At 38.6% G+C, this 17096-nt stretch overlaps 1 protein-coding gene across 7 annotated transcripts in view; it reads left to right on the top strand.

The window, feature by feature from the left end:
- Nucleotides 1–8902: 8902 nt before the first annotated feature.
- LOC134205641 (protein sidekick) overlaps nt 8903–17096 on the top strand; it is a 351195-nt gene continuing 343001 nt past the window's right edge. For 6 of the 7 annotated variants that reach the window (XM_062681079.1, XM_062681083.1, XM_062681084.1 and 3 more), the window contains exon 1: nt 8903–9435. The gene's annotated coding sequence lies outside the window, so the exon portion shown is untranslated. The remainder of the gene's footprint in view (nt 9436–17096) is intronic. The other variant, XM_062681080.1, reaches the window with a different exon arrangement.

The following is a 17096-nucleotide window of genomic DNA, read 5'->3' on the forward strand; positions in this document are numbered from 1 at the left end:
ATTTTAGCATTTCCATATCATTGTACCTAAATCGTTTAACTTCACGTAGAAGTAATACACTCAAATCATTAATTAGTGAACCGAATAAAGATCAACCTGCCCATCCGATGGTCTCAAAGGATCAATCGAGGTAATCCACTGGACGGATATGCGTGCTTTGGTGGATTGCTGGTTCAGGCGGAGCCGAAGAGTTTCAAAGAAGTAATTTCCAGTTCCCAAAGGAAGAAAAAGGCGATGTTGGAGGATATAGATTCAATCAATTCCAATGACACTTGGGACCTATACCTATACCTTCCCAAAGAAAGCGTGGTGTTGACTGTAAATGGGTTTTAAAGATGAAACGGGACCAGAACGGTGAAGTAATTCCATACCCAGGGTTCGACAACTAATGATTCTGGAAAATCTCGGCACTCTACGATGAAATGAAATGAAAATTGCCCACTTGGTGGCAGCAATGGTCCATGTGTGGATTACAAGATATGGTCATTCCACGATGCAATTTACGAATCATTCATTGTTGTCTCGGATCTTCCATAGGACCACCCGTATGCCAAAATGGTCCGTGTTTGGGTCACAACATAAATTCCATACGATAACAATAGGTTTTGGAATACGATGAAATTTGGCAATAGACCACCACACTACACGCAATACAACTTCGTCGTACAATATTTGACACCGCCCACCAGAAGTCTGAGCAAAATCAAACGGTTTTGATTTCATCTGACAAATTTTACAACTTTGAAAGCGTCTGTCCAACAGTCGTACAACTTGCCCACAGACGGTCCGACTTTACTCCGACCGAACCAAATTTTCTGCGGGCAAAGTCAAAGTTGTACATCATGTCGGAGCGTCTGTGGGGCCCCTACCATTACTAGTAAAAGGTAAAGAAATCTCTACCTTCAGCCTTGAAAAGGACTTAAGTCAGATTCCTATCGACTTCTATTATTTTGTTGTCAAGGCTTCTACGCCACGAGTTCTAGATGCAAGTAATACAAGTTGAAGGGGGTGTGATAAAACGCCTTTCTCTCGCTCATTTTTATCTTGGGTTTCACATTTTTATCGCCCAACTGTGCAAAACAAGTTAAAAACACCATCAAAACCCGGTGAAGCAATGTGAGCAATTAGTTGAGGACAGAGTGTATGTAATTAAGAGTGGCGACATGTGCCGCATTTGACAGGTCTCCTGCTCGTTTGGAACACGATTTTGTATGGGAATGACAGATGAATTTGGTTCCAATTCTGACAGTGTCGCCACTCTTAATTACATACACTCTGGTTGAGGAGAATAAAGCAGCATGGGCGAGATTGCTGCAACACCACACGAGGGCGATGCACGATACAAACGGGCGCGAAGCAGACAAAAATCGATTTTTCGGAGGAAAAAGCGCCAGCAGGATCAAGACCGCGAAGAGACGGAGCAACTGTACCGCGCTAATAACGCACCAAAGTTCTATGAGAAGTTAAACCGTTCGCGTAAGGGCCACGTGCCACAGCCCGATATGTGTAAGGACATGAACGGGAACATTCTTACGAACGAGCGTGAGGTGATCCAAAGGTGGCGGAAGCACTATGAAGAGCACCTGAATGGCGATGTGGCAGACAATGGTGGCGGTATAGTAATGAACCTGGAAGCACGACATACGAGTTCCGGCTCCGAATCTCCTGGAGGAGATTTGCCGGCTGAAAACAACGAATCCCCTGAAATTGATCAACTACCAGGAGAGCTGTTTAAACACGGTGGAGAGGTACTGGCTAGAGCGCTGCACTGGGTTATTGCCTAGGTTTGGGTTCTGCCGCGGGAGTTGATAGAGGGTGTCGTGTATCCCATTTACAAAAAGGGCGATTAGCTGGATTGTAGCAACTACCGCGCAATCACATTGCTGAAACGCCGGCTACAAGGTACACACTAATTTTTTTTCGCTGGAAACCAGCAAAATTTTGCTGATTTTTTTTGTGCTGTTCAACCAGCAATAAATTCAGCAAAATGTTTTGCTGCATTTACAGCAATCAAGACAGCAATGCGTTTTGACAGAACTATTGCTGGTTTCCAGCAATTTTATCGCGGCAAAATTTTTACTGGTTTTTCAGCAAAATTTTAAGTTTGTTTTTGTCAATAGTTTTCATTGAAAATATGGTAAAAACATAAGCCCCCCACTTTCAATACGTCTCAAAAAAATATGTATAGGCCAAGGTATAGGCTGCAAACTGCTTACAAAATGCTGTTGTAATCTCCAAACCGCAAATTTCCAATTTATTGTTCGGTTCCGCTTTCGCCGCTGTCGCAACATGGCAATTTAAATGAACGAATAAGTGTTTGACATATACATTGCTGGATGTTCAGCAATGTCGTAGAATTGCTGGATTTTCAGCTAACAAAACCAACTTAGCTGAAGTTTCAGCAACAGGAAATTTACTGAACCAATTCCAGCAATTCAGTTTGCTGGACGACGATAAATATATTTGGTGTGTACTCTACCAAATTTTATGCCGCCGACTAACGCCAATCGCAAGAAAGTTCGTGGGGCAGTACCAGGCGGGATTTATGGGTGAACGCTCTCTCACAGACCAGGTGTTCACCGTATGTCAGGTATTTCAGAAATGCCGCAAATACAACGTGCCAATACATCATCTATTTATCGACTTCAAATCCGCATATGATACAATCGATCGGGACCAGCTATGGCAGATAATGCACGAAAACATATTTCCGGATAAACTGGTACGGTTGATCAAGGCGACGATGGATCGGGTGATGTGCGTAACTCGAGTATCAGAGGCATTCTCGAGTCCCTTCGAAACGGGCAGAAGGTTACGGTAAGGAGATGGTCTTTCGTGTTTGCTATTCAACATCGCTTTGGAGGGAATAATACGAAGGGCACACGAGTGTTGCGATTTTCACGAAATCCGTCCAGTTATTTGGTTTCGCCGACGAAATTGATATCATGGCACGTAACTTTGATAGGATGGAGAAGGTCTACATCAGACTGAAAAGCGAAGCTAAACGGATTGGACTAGTCATCAATACGTCGAAGACGAAGTACATGATAGGAAGAGATTCAAGAAAGGACAACGTAAGTCACCCACCACGAGTTTGTGTTCTTACTTCTTATTGGCATTACATCCCCACACTGGGACAGAGCCACCTCGCAGCTTAGTGTTCATTAAGCACTTCCACAGTTATTAACTGCGAGGTTTCTAAGCCAGGTTACCATTTTTGCATTCGTATATCATGAGGCTAACACGATGATACTTTAATGCTCAGGGAAGTCGAGACAATTTCCAATCCGAAAATTGCCTAGACCGACACCGGGAATCGAACCCAGCCACCCTCAGCATGGTCTTGCTTTGTAGCCGCGCGTCTTACCGCACGGCTAAGGAGGGCCCCAATGAGTTTTCGAAAGTGCTGCGTACCATCTATGGTGGAGTGCAGATGGCGGATGGTACGTGGAGGAGGCGAATGAACCACAAGTTGCATCAGCTGTTGGGAGAACCATCCATCGTTCACACTGTGAAAATCGGAAGACTGCGGTGGGCCGGGCACGTAGCCGGAATGTCGGACAGTAATCTGGTGAAAATGGTTCTCGACAACGATCCGACGGGAACAAGAAGGCGAGGTGCACAGCGTGGAAGGTGGATCGATCAGATAGAGGACGATCACACATTTTTACAGGTAACATTCCATAAGTTTAAATAATGATGTTTGTAAGAGCACACTAAACCATTCTTCACGCGAGGAATATATGATCTCGAATAGGCTGTAATTGATTTTATGAGTGGAATCATATCGATCATACTTGGGCTACCACATTTCAAAAATTTCGGTTTGCGACAAATATGTTCTACTTAGGGGAACTATATGAAGATTTGTACATATAAATATGTATTATGTCAAACTTTCAAAAAGAATGTAGCTTTTTAAACTTTATTAGATTTTATTGTGTTTCTCAATGTATTTCTATATTATTGATTTTCTCACCATTGCACGCGGCGTACAGTGAAAACCTAAACTACCCAAAAGTGGGTTGTTTGCACTCAAAATCGTGGTTTGGGCCAATAACCCAAATTTGAGTAAAATGACTTTTCTGGCACTAGGTAGTTTGCCTTTGATCCCATGTAAACAATTTACCCAAAGCTGAGTTTAATTTATCCAAAACGGACCTTAAACCCAAAATAGAGAATATTGAATTTACTCAAATTTGGGTTATTGGGCTGAGCAACCTCGGTGAGGTGTTTGCATCTTGCTCTAGTTTTGATAGCAATCATGGGAAAGAAAGGGAAAACTACCCAAATTTGGGTAAATTTTCTCTGCGATATTCTCATGAGTGCGTATATTGAACGCAAAGTTTGGGTTGATTTATCTGTCCGTGTACCCTTCAGGAAAGGTATCGCAGCCCTTTTTGCACCCCGTTTACTTGATTCTTATGGGTGAATAGCATTGTGGTGTATCGATTGCCACGGCCGTACCTTTCGACATTCGCCGCGTGAAGTTTTGTGCAAGTACCCATTTGGGAACATTAGAAAAGCCGCGCAGTGTATCATATCCAGCAAATCTGACAATAAAACGAGCTTAAAAACTTTAACAGCAAGTTCCTCAACATGGAGAAGTAAGGGACTTTAACGCTAATATGGGCAGTATAGACCCCAGACATCTACTTCAAATTTAAATGGACAAACTATGTGATCCTTTTTTTCAAATACTTATTAGACACATCTTAGGTACAATTTAAATGGAAGTGCTGCATGATCCGATTAATGCCCTGTATTCCAAAAGTTCGACTTGAACCAATTTCAGGGTTAAGGCTTAACGATATGATTAATGATGGTTAGAATAAAAATCTAATCAATAAAGCTTTCTTGTTTCTTATGGAACACATTAAATAAAAGTAGGGAATGGGAACTCACAAACACTAATAATCATAATCTAATATGGGCACTCAATGGTACTCACGGGCACTTATGGGCAACAGAACGCAATTTCAGGAAGTGATGTGCAGCTAATCATGGGCATTCGCAGTCACATATGTCACACAAATCAAAAGAACAATCTTCTTCTTCTATATACATAAAAATGAATATCTGTCTGTCTGAACATTAGACTATACCGTAGAACCTATAGACGAAACTACTGAACGGATCGGCGTGAACATTTGTATGCAGAGGTTTTTGGGGCCGGGGAAGGTTCTTTGGAAGAACAGACTCCCATACAAATGGAACAATAATTTCTTCATAACTCTAGAATTAATCAAGCAAATGGAACCAAATCTGGCATGAGGAGGTTTTGGAAGGGAAGATATGTTTCTTTGGTAGATCGACCCCCTCTCTTCTGGAAAGGGGTGGCTCCCATACAAATGAAACAGAAATTTCTGCATAACTCGTGAACTAATCAGAGAATAAATCAATTTTAGACGAAACGAAGTGATTTTATGCCAAATTTTCAGTGTTAAGCCATTTTGTTCTGCAAGTGCATTTAACGCCTTTAAACACCATAGAGCACATATCAATAGTTTACTATAGAAAATTATTGGATATCAATGGTGATCCTGAATATTAGATAAGTTTGCAATCATTGATGACAAAATCATGAAAATCCGCAGAAAAATGATCGAATTATTAGCCTCCAAAACCTATCATATTTCTGTAACGGTCTCATTTTCCTAAATTATGACATGTACCCCAATATTCATATCGAAGATGGAGACGTATTCATTAGGGTGGTTCAAAAAATCGATTTTGCTCCACAGTGCTCATCTGATTCTTTATCATGTTCTGAGTGTCCTCTGAAAGTTTGAGCTCATTTGGATTAAAACTGATTTAGCACAAGCCGTTTCAAGTTTGCATGCAAATTAGTATGAGAAAATTTATTTTTTCATTATACTGTTAATGACGCTTCCCCATTAAGCAGGTTAAAGCAGGTTAAAAGAAAACCTACATAGCTAAAAGGAATACTCAATAGCTTTCACCCAACGAAAATCGCATGTTGATTAATCGCCCCTATAATTAGTAATCGAATTTAATCTATACCGTGGTTTTCTGGAGCTAATTGCATAACTCATCAACAGGCAACATTGCTGCTCGTGGCGCGAAAGATAGCACACACAAAATCAGGCTACTATGTTGCACCTGGGTGGTGCGAATAGAATCGATTTGGTTGTCAAACTGAAGCCAAACTTTTCTATTGTGCCGGAGCCAAACATTGAAGATTGTGGTTATGTTCGTTTCTGATCTTTTATTGAGAAGTATTGTTATTATTTGGGGAAAAAGTTAAAATAAACTTTGTTTGAGTTTTGTATTTTTAGTAACAAATATTTTCACATTATATTTCGAGTGGAAAATTAGTAGGAATGCAGATAAAAAGCACTCTTTACGAAATTTCACGAGATTCAGCAGCTGATTGGAGCAGGAATGTATGCAAACAATGGTAAAGTCATGTAGAGTCTAGAGCATTTGTGCGACCTCATGCAGCATGGAAAGAGAAATTCGAAGAGCGGGAAATGTTTGACAGCCAAGAACTTGCAATATAATTTTGTTTATGGTAGTGATTTCAAAATATTCCTCCACTCGCTTGAGCGCAGAAAAACGGCTCTATCCGCAGCACCCAGTGTTGCACTGCACATTTCAGTGATGCCCTCAAAGAAGTTTAACGATCATGACTAAAGATTCGCAACCTGTCTTAAAATAGATTACTAATTATTGGGGCGATTAATCAACATGCGATTTTCATTGGGTGAAAGCTGTTGAGTATTCCTTTTAGCTATTTAGGTTTTCTTTTAACCTGCGCTTAATGGGGAAGCGTCATTAACAGTATAATGAAAAAATAAATTTCCCCATACTAATTTGCATGCAAACTTGAAACGGCTTGTGCTAAATCAGTTTTAATCCAAAAGAGCTCAAATTTTCAGAGGACGCTCAGAACATGGTAAAGAATTAGATGAGCACTGTGGAGCAAAATCGATTTTTTGAACCACCCTAGACTATTCATACGTCAAAATGCCATAATTACATGATATTTTTGAACTTATAGGCAACCATGAGCAGTCACAGAACTTCATAGATACTTATAGAGACGTGCTAATGAAGAAATAGAAACTCACGATAATTTTTTGGCACTTTTAGGAGCTCGTGAAACACATATTGGAAGTTATTGGCAGTCATAAGCACTCATGTGTTCTAATCGATACATTCGTTGGTAAATTCACACCCATGAGCACTCACGGCCACCAATAGGAACTAATGGGAAATGACTTCTAATCGCGGAGACACGTTTGTTGTAATGTGCACTCATGAACATTCATAGAATTCATTATTTTCAAGTTTATGATTAGAAAAAAATTACGTTATATCGAGTTAAAACTTGTCTTATATAGAGTTACGTTATATCGAGGTATGACATGGTATGTATGCCTGTACGCTAGCCGTTCGATAACTGTAACATGTTTACGTTGCAGTTATCAAATGCCGTTCGATAACTGCAATGCATTCTAGACGTCACACGGTTGTCAGTCGACGTCAAATGCACCAAAAAGTGCATCGAATTGTGCAGTGCAGCTGTCATCGACTTTGACACCGTTTGCAAAACTGCAAAACTGTTGCAATTATCGAATTGCAGTTAAAAAGCATTGCAGTATAAATGACTTATCGTTATCGAACGTCTACTACGTCGTACCAAGTTGAAAAGCAGTCCAAGTTTCAGTTGGAATGTATGGAGCCATTGGCGAATAGAAAGAAGAAGATTACGAAAATATTTTTGGTTTATTCTATGCCAGTGAAGCAAATAGAATTTAATGCATTTCAACGCCTACCGTTAGGCAACTGAACACCCCATTGTAAACGCGCGTGATGCTACCTTGCCATCGATGCAACAGCTGTTCCGCGCCGAAGATTGAATTCGTGTTTTTTCGTGCACTATACACATTCATTCATTCACCACATGAATGGACCCGAACAACTGCCGGATCGGCGCTGGCGCACTGGACCGTCTTCGGTCCGTTTCGGCTCGGCGTTGCCTTTCTCGCATCAGTCGTGTTGTGGACGTCGTCGCGTTTAGTTGAGTTGGCTGTCGTAGGTGGCAATTGGTTTTATTGTGGTAGTGCTGCTTGAGCAGACTACACAAAAAAGGATCACCATACCTCTTTGCCGTGTGGGGTGTGTTTGTGTTGGCAGTGTGGTTTTACCGTTATTGTTCTGTGCAGCAGCAGCAGCAGCAAAAGCAGAAGACTGCACTGTAAAGTCGTAGTGGTGTTGTTAAGGTGATTATAGAATGAAGCCCGTGGTGAATTTCAAATTCACCACACGTGTATCTACATACATTTCCAAAAGCCCAAATCTGGCGTAATAGTTTTCGTACAGGGTCGAAACTCAAATTATGATTGTTCAGCACAACTAAGCAAACGATCTACCATTATTTCAGCCCCATACGCGTTATGGTTCTTTTATCTCGTGTTCTTGAAGAAAATATTGGAAAAGCACGTGGCTTACAAAATGGCCGATTTCTGGCTTTATTGTATAATTACCTTAAACAGATCGTTTCTCTGCGATCGATCATTGCTGGCGAAATTTTGTAGTAGGCCTAATAATTCCTGCGGTAAACTGAAAGGCGCGCAAGTATAATCGAATGCTGGAAAATGTGATGATCAATGCTTATTAGGTTGCGTATTGTTGGATAGCTGCAGAACATGACCTATCAGCAAGACCAACACAAATACTGGTGTAAATTTGTGGGCTGCTGTGTATAAAAAGATCGAGTTCGATGAATGGATTCAAATTCAGATTTTAAAATTCAAATTATAATAAGTGTACTTAATACACTTATTACTCAAGTTTTATGAAAATTAAAATGTGAAGATCATAAGTTATAATAACAAGTCAGTAATAAACGTATTCTAAAATTCTTATAAATGAGGATCCAATAAAAAGTTGTATTTGTGCAAACAACCATATTGGCAGCTGAAGGAATTCAGAGAGCAATAAAAACCGACCAGAATCCTACAGGTGTGTGTTTGAGTCATTCCGTATCCAAAGGAATCCAGTCGGTAGTTCTATACGTTTGTGCTGTATCGTGGGAAATGTGAAACGAAAAGTAATAACAAAACGCGGAGGAAAAATAGCTGCTGGTAGTGAAATATACAACGGCCAATCATCGACCACTGGCATTGTGGCGATCGGTTTCGATCTGTGCATTGGAGAGAAGAAAACAAGAAGAAAAGCATATTCAACAAAACAACATTCTCCTCGGTGTGTACTTGCTGTGCAATTTTAGATTGAATTTTAGTGTAAAGAGTGGATGAAATTTCAGGCCGCCTTCGACGCTTGCGATCACGGTGTTTATACTTTGGAAGCATTCCAATTTTAAATAAGCTGTGTGAATCAACGTTAGCATATTCATGACGATTACGGCTAATTTCGCAAAAGTAAATAAAAGTGAAAAAATTCAAGGTAAGTGATAAGTTTGTTGAATTTATTATTGTGATGCATATTTTGTAATTGTAATTTTATTGATCAACGGTTAGTTATGTTTCTGCTTTATTTATATGCAAAATATGTTTTTTGTCATTTTTCATTAAAAAAAAACTATTAATCCACGTAGCGTTGGTGTTATGTAGTCATATTCCCCCCAATTCCCCTACCGTTCTCGCGCATTATTGAATTTGTTTCAAGGTTTTTTTTGCAAAAAAAAACAATGTTTTGTAAATAACTACGGAACACAATGGGCGATTGTGTACTTTGTATATGAGAAAGGAAAAACATCTTGAGACATTAGCTTACCATTTTGTGCTGAAATTAAGAATAGTACCGCCGTTAGAGTGATTCAAATTTTGACTTTTTCGCTCCTCTATGCTTAAACGATGGCATTTGCTGTTTTATTAATCCTCCTAAATTTTTAGCTAATTTGTAACTAGACTGAGCACGCGCAGTTTGAAGTTTGTATGAAAATTGCTATGAAAACAGTCACTTTTGTAGTAAACCGTTCCGCAACGTTGCTTATTAAGCGCTTAGAATGTATGGCTATTAAGGTGGCTCAAATTAGTATGGAAAAAACTTTTTTCAATGTTTTTGATGGGCCGCCCTCTTATTCGGTTCTTTTTGATGCCCTGATGCTCTGGACAAAATTTCAGCCAAATCGGTCAACGTTTCGGCGGTGCTAAACTCGTTGGAAGTTTATATGCAAAAATGTATGCAGAAACATCCAAAAACAGTGATTTGCAGTAAGATGGCACAATTTACGATGAACAGCTATGATACTCATTCAGATCCTGAAGGATTTAATACAGAACGTTATGCTGAAAACCGCGAGAAGATTAGTGTTTGTCCGGCGAAGTTATTAGCATTTCTCTGTAGTGAGGTTTGAGCAAATTTCGTTTCTTTTACCTTTGAAAAGAAATAAATTCACCCCTACAACACTCCAGTAAAATGCTAATATTTTTGCCAAGTAAACTCTAATCTTCTCGCGGTTTTCAGCATAACATTCTGTATTTAATTCTACAATAACTGAACGAGCATCATGGCTGTTCATCGTAAATTGTGTCGTCTAACTGCAAATCACTGTTTTTCGCTTTTACTGGATACATTTTTCCATATAAACTTCCAACGAGTTTAGCACCGCCCAAACGTTGACCGATTTGGCTGAAATTTTGTCCAGAGCATCAGGGCATCAAATAGAACCGTTTAAGAGGGCGGCCCATCAAAAAAATTTAAAAAGTGTTTTTTGAGCCACCCTAATGGCTATGTTACCAACATAGAAAAATTTGCAATGAAACTGATCGTCTTTGTTGCGAAACGATTCTATGCTTGCAAGATAAGTTATTAGGAAAATACTAACGAAATACTAACTAACTAACGTGGTAAATTCAATTTAACACGTAAAAGAAAAACATCAATGCCAATAATGAGCATTTTTGTTTTCTTTATAACTTTGCTTACAAAAGTCAGATCGCTTCGCAACAACAACTGTCCTCTAGTTTAGAAAGTATTCTATGTATCTATGTAAAGTATTCTATCTAGTTTAGAAAGTATTCTATATCGTGTCGATTACATTTAAATAGCTAATGGGTCGCAACACGGAACAGTTTTTTTTACTAAGTGGCTATTTCTATATTAATTTCCATACAAACTTCAAACTGCGCGCACTCAGTCTAGTTACCCATCCAAATTAGCTAAAAATTTAGGAGGATTAATAAAACAGCAAATGTTATCGTTTAAGCATAGAGCAGCGAAAAAGTAAAAATTTGAATCACTCTAACCGCCGCCATATCGGGGGTTCAAATGGGTCTGGATTAGGGTGGCTCAAAGAACATTTTTTCAATTTTTTTGATGGGCCGCCCTCTTATTCTACAAGATGGAGTATCATAGTTCTTCAACGTAAGTTGTGCCATCCAACTGCAATTCACTGTTTTTGGATGTTTCTGCATATATTTTTGCATATTAACTTCTAACGAGTTTAGCACCGCCCAAACGTTGACCGATTTGGCTGAAAATTTGTCCAGAGCATCAGGGCATCAAATAGAACCGAATAAGAAAAATTGAAAAAAGTTTTTCCCATACTAATTTGAGCCACCCTAGTCTGGATGGTGAGAATGGGTCATCGCGGTCATCGCTCTCACCATCAGTCTGGAGGTCGAAGAGCAAAATCGTTCATTCAATTCAATCTATTCTATAAGCTTTATGTGACTTATTATAACCCCCATTTGACCCATTGTCACCCCAACATGTTTAAAACACCCCAACATGTTTAAAAATTTCACAGAAAAAGTAATAAACTTGATTGATTTCATTTTAATTTAAACCAAAACTACTATTGTTATTTAACATACACTGGGCGGCACAATAAAGGGCCTAATTAAGGCACTTACCTTCAACCGATTGGCTTGCAACAAGTTGCATTCGACGCAGAATCCTGTCCCATTGTTTTCTATTGAAAATTAGCCATATACAAGGCCAGATAGAACTATGGGATCAGCAGGCATGGTATCGGGTCACTTTTTATTAACTTGGTCATTTTTTCCGGGCAAGATACTAAAAAGTCTCTTTTTTCGACTTCAAGTCACTAAAGTCACTTTTCCTCGCAAAAAGTCACTATTTTCAACTATTTTGAAACTATCGAATAAGATTTTTTTTTTAAATAAAGCTTTATGTATGCTTTGTTCATGGCGGAAATGAAATTACGGATCTTGAAAAATGATCGATCTGAAACTTCGCCAGCCATTTAACTCGCTGCTCTTATGGTCCAATGCACCGAGTTCATCATTGACGTTTGAACGGTGTGCTGTTTACTAAGAATGAATACTTTTCATTCATCGAGTTCATTCAAGTATTCATTTTTAGTAAACAGCGCACCGTTCAAACGTCATTGTGTTTATTCGGTGCATACCAACAGTGTAAAAAAAATATTGGGTGTAGCTTATTATTATAATAGATCCCCCAGACAAATGATCGTTATGTGGCGAGTTATTTTTTTGATTGAAAACCTTATTTACTCTATTATTTACTGAGTTTTGTCCCTTCTAAAGATGTTTTTTAGTGGCCACGCAAAATTTGAATAACTTCTCCCAATAATGACCAAATGCTATCATTTTTTCACAGCAAAAAGCCATAAATGACGGGTGGCAACTAAAAAAATGGAGTGACTTCAATACTTTGCTATAATAATAATAATGCTTTCACAGAAATATGACTTTATGTGAATGAATTCTTAGAATGATTCCTTATAGAATTGTCACACAGTCACACACACAATTTCACTCCAACATTGCTTACAACATGCCGTCAAAACAAGAAGTACTGCGGCGCGCATTGTAAATTTTTCAAGCAAACAATGATCATAGGAAAAGTACACGGTCGAACATTTTTAGCGTGAAAATGTTCGAAAACTGTCATAGTATTATTAGGTCTAAACAGCTCTATTGTATACGAAAGTAATTGCAAGGCTAAAGGCACGAAGCAACTCATAAGCAGGATCAGAAGCAGAAATCTGGGAGATCGAAATGGCAGATCCGTACAGCGTTCATGTCATACCAGCAAGACTAAGCTGCGCCGCACGGCGAACCACGGACCATATGCTGATAATCATTAGTCAAAATTTAAATACTAAGGACAACTCTTTGTATAACATATATCAGATTGCACTGTACTTCTTTGTATTTTTTCCCAAGTCATTCTTTTCTTTTCAATTTTTTAGTTGCCACCCGTTATGCTAAATGGTCTTCACTGATAAAAATGTCAACATTCCACCACAATTACAGGATATTTGTATTTTTAGTTGTTGCCAATCCATGATTAGTCATCCACAGAAAAGTTTGGCGAAAAAATTCAAGAAAATATAAATTCTTCTCAAGCGTCTTTTTTTTGTAAATTTAACAGATGTAATGAAGGGATTGCTCTAAAAAGTATTTATTGAGGAGGTATCATAGAAAGAAGATCAAGCCTCCCAACTTTTGAATTTCATAGCAAAAATTGTTCATGAATATGCACAGCAACTCGGAGAATCAGCGTATCTGCGTTTTGTTCTGAAGATTATTCTTGAGATTCTTTGAAAACTGTGAGATTAAACAGACAATAGACTTCTTATAAATTTTTCCTGAAACGGAACGATAATTCTCCAACCTTATTTTCAGCAGTTTCTCATGAAATTCGTTTTGAAGTGAAATGTGAATCTCAACATTTGGCTAGCAAACATTACCACTTCGCAATGGTTAAACTCACTTGTATGCAATCTCTGCTCTGATCAATATACTTTTGGTTTGTTACACTTTTTGGATTTAAATGTAAATTGGAAAAATTCGTAGACATTTATCCAGATATATGAGAATTTACGAATTAATTGTTTGACTTTGAAAAACGATGGAATTCCGACATTCAAGACAAAAGATTTTTTAAAACCAGTCAATTTTTTTATCACAATTCCAAAGATGACATTATCAAACCATTTTTACCTACCTGTGAGCTGAGCAGGTTAAGACCATGCTCAAAATGGCTGAGATGTATTCCTGATTCGGCCTAGGAAATTTTTAGATATGTATTTTCTCGGCATTATGGGATATTTTTTCGGTTTTGATAGTAAGGAACACATTTGAATCATTTGTTTGAGAAACTGCTTAAGTCCATTTTACACTTTTTCGAGAAAACAACAAAAAACTGTTTTTGAACAAATTTGCACCTAATCTTTCGATTTCTTCGATACAGATCAATAGTTTTTGGTAAAACTCAACACCCTGGGACACTTTCAGTGCAAAAAATGTAAGCAGTACACCACAATTGCTCTTCAAAGTACGTGGACATATGTAGTTTCTCAAACAAACGAAAAAAAATTCATACACTCCTGAACAAAATTTTTTTTCATATTTTTTGCCAGAATACGTATTTTTGGACGAGGATTCAGAATATATAAAAATCTCATTTTGACCAAAAATGTTATTTACATATGCAGTTTCTCAAACAAACGGTTCATTTGTTTTGTTTAGTTTTGACAGATATTAGTGAGGCCCTAATCATTGTTAAGGATTTTTGGAATTACGGTTCTGAGTATACGCTAGCAGAAGAATGAATTCTGTCGTCAAAAGAAAAAGTAGAATCATGAAAATAATTTCACAGCGAGGTATGGGATGCAGCTTTCAAAATAATTTTCAAAATTTTAAAATGAAATTTATTTACAAATAATTTATAGCATGAGGTTAGAATTTTGATTATCTACTTTATACATAAACTAATTTGATTGTTAATGACAATGAAGTTTTTTCTTAAAATGATTCCGGAGATGGTACTACTTTTAATCTTTATTAAATTTCTAATCCAGCCTAATAAATCATTTTCAAGAAAATCTCTGTTTGTAATTTTTAAAATTATTTTCAATTCCATTGCCTATACCTTGCTATGTTAAATTTCAGTGATTCTACTTTTCCTCTGATGACAGCGTTCATCCTTTTCTCCTCGCGTATTGTTCATCTAGATTCTTTCCTTCAAATAGATGAATGAAAGGGAAGCTCATCGATCGCTTTAAAGTCTACTGGTTGTACCAAGAATCATGAAAATAAGTGTCGTTTAGAAGAAAAAGCATTTGAAGTATGATTTTGAAGTTGTTTTCATAGGATTCATTCATTTAGCACGATTTTCTGAATTTGGTCGTCCAGATTTTGTGTTTGCTGTAGATTTTCTGTAGGTGGTATATGGCTTGACCTCGGGCTTGATCAAATTATTAAATGTTATTTAAAGTGAGTGCCAATATCAATAATACGACTACAAAATGAAAAATCAACAACATTTTGATTTGGTTGTGAATTTCTGGTGAAAACAATCGTTTCTAATGAGTATTTCTCCAAACCTACGCATTGCAATATCATAAATAACTGGCGTGTTAATATTTCTAGACCAACATTTGAAAAGGGCGTAACAGCCAAAATTTATTCCTTCTGATTCTTCGACTGCATATATAGCTCTATATGTGGAGGAAGAATCAGAAAGAATAATTTTTGGCTGTTACGTCCTTTTCAAATGTTGGTCTAGATTTGTTTTAAAAATAGGGTGAAAACTAAGCTGCTGTTTAAAAGAGCCACATCATTTTAGTGAAATTAATTTTCTTTTTGATTGAATCACTCGTTTAATTCGTTCTCATTAACTACGCATCGCAGCGATTTGATTTCTAGGACAAAATACAGCATTTTTTTCACATTTTTATATGCTTGTTATTTACTTCCCTTTCAGCCACTTTTAGCATGGTTCTGCTTTGTAGAATAATTTTGTGACACCAGTTAATATTATTCTTTCGTATAACATGTTTCAATTTTGGTATGTGTTGGGAAAGAATTGGGTGTATATGTGCATAAAATTATGATGCAGTGCATAATCTCCATTCAAGCTAAGAAAAGCTGTTAATAAATTTATCGAGTTCGGCTTTGTTATGCTCTTTGACTCTATAACTTGGTAATAACCGATTCCCCCTTAGTTTTTATTTAATGATTGGAAGAAAAAAAATCCAGGAATCTCATTTGATAGGGGACGCAGCAAATAATCGATGGTGTCCAACTAAAAAGTTCCGTTTCAGGGAGAAAAAAAGGATGTCAGAATCGGCTCACAACAGCGTCTGTTCTCCATGTTAGGGGCGGCTGATCATCGTCCGAGTGCCAGCGAGGGACTCTAAGTGAAACTGTGCACCATGGTCCACCGGAAATAAGGAGGAATGGTCCTCCGGAAATTTGGGTGTCAGGCCCTGCAAGGCAGCCAAAAAAAACTCACTCAACGAACAATCAACAAGAGAGTACGGACCGGAACCATCGGCGAAGACCACTGCGACGAAAAGGGACTAGCAATTGGAAACTCGGTTCGTGGAACTGCAAATCTCAACTTCATCGGGAGCACACGCATACTCGTCAATGTGCTCAAGGACCGTGGATTCGGCATCGTAGCGCTGCAGGAGGTTTGTTGGAAGGGATCAATGGTGCGAACGTTTAGAGGTATTTAATCATACCATCTACCAGAGCTGCGGCAACACACACGAGCTGGGAACAACTTTCATAGTGATGGGTGATATGCAAAGGCGCGTGATCGGGTGGTGGCCGATCAACGAGAGAATGTGCAGGTTGAGGATCAAAGGCCGGTTCTTCAACTTCAGCATAATCAACGTCCATAGCCCACACTCCGGAAGCACTGATGATGATAAGGACGCATTCTACGCGCAGCTGGAACGTGAGTACGATAGCTGCCCAAGCCACGACGTCAAAATCATCATAGGAGATTTGAACGCTCAGGTTGGCCAAGAGGAGGAGTTTAGACCGACTATTGGGAAGTTCAGCGCACACCGGCTGACGAACGAAAACGGCCTACGACTAATTGATTTCGCTGCCTCCAAGAATATGGCCATTCGCAGCACCTACTTCCAACACAGCCTTCCGTATCGGTACACCTGGAGATCACCACTGCAGACAGAATCACAAATCGACCACGTTCTGATTGATGGACGGCACTTCTCCAACATTATCGACGTCAAGACATATCATGGCGCTAACATCGACTCTTACCACTATCTAGTGATGGTTAAACTGCGCCCAAAACTATCCGTCATCAACAATGTTCGGTACCGACGACCGCCGCGGTACGACCTAGAGCGA

Source organism: Armigeres subalbatus, chromosome 1 (genome assembly GCF_024139115.2).
Source record: "Armigeres subalbatus isolate Guangzhou_Male chromosome 1, GZ_Asu_2, whole genome shotgun sequence".
Lineage (NCBI taxonomy): Eukaryota > Metazoa > Arthropoda > Insecta > Diptera > Culicidae > Armigeres > Armigeres subalbatus.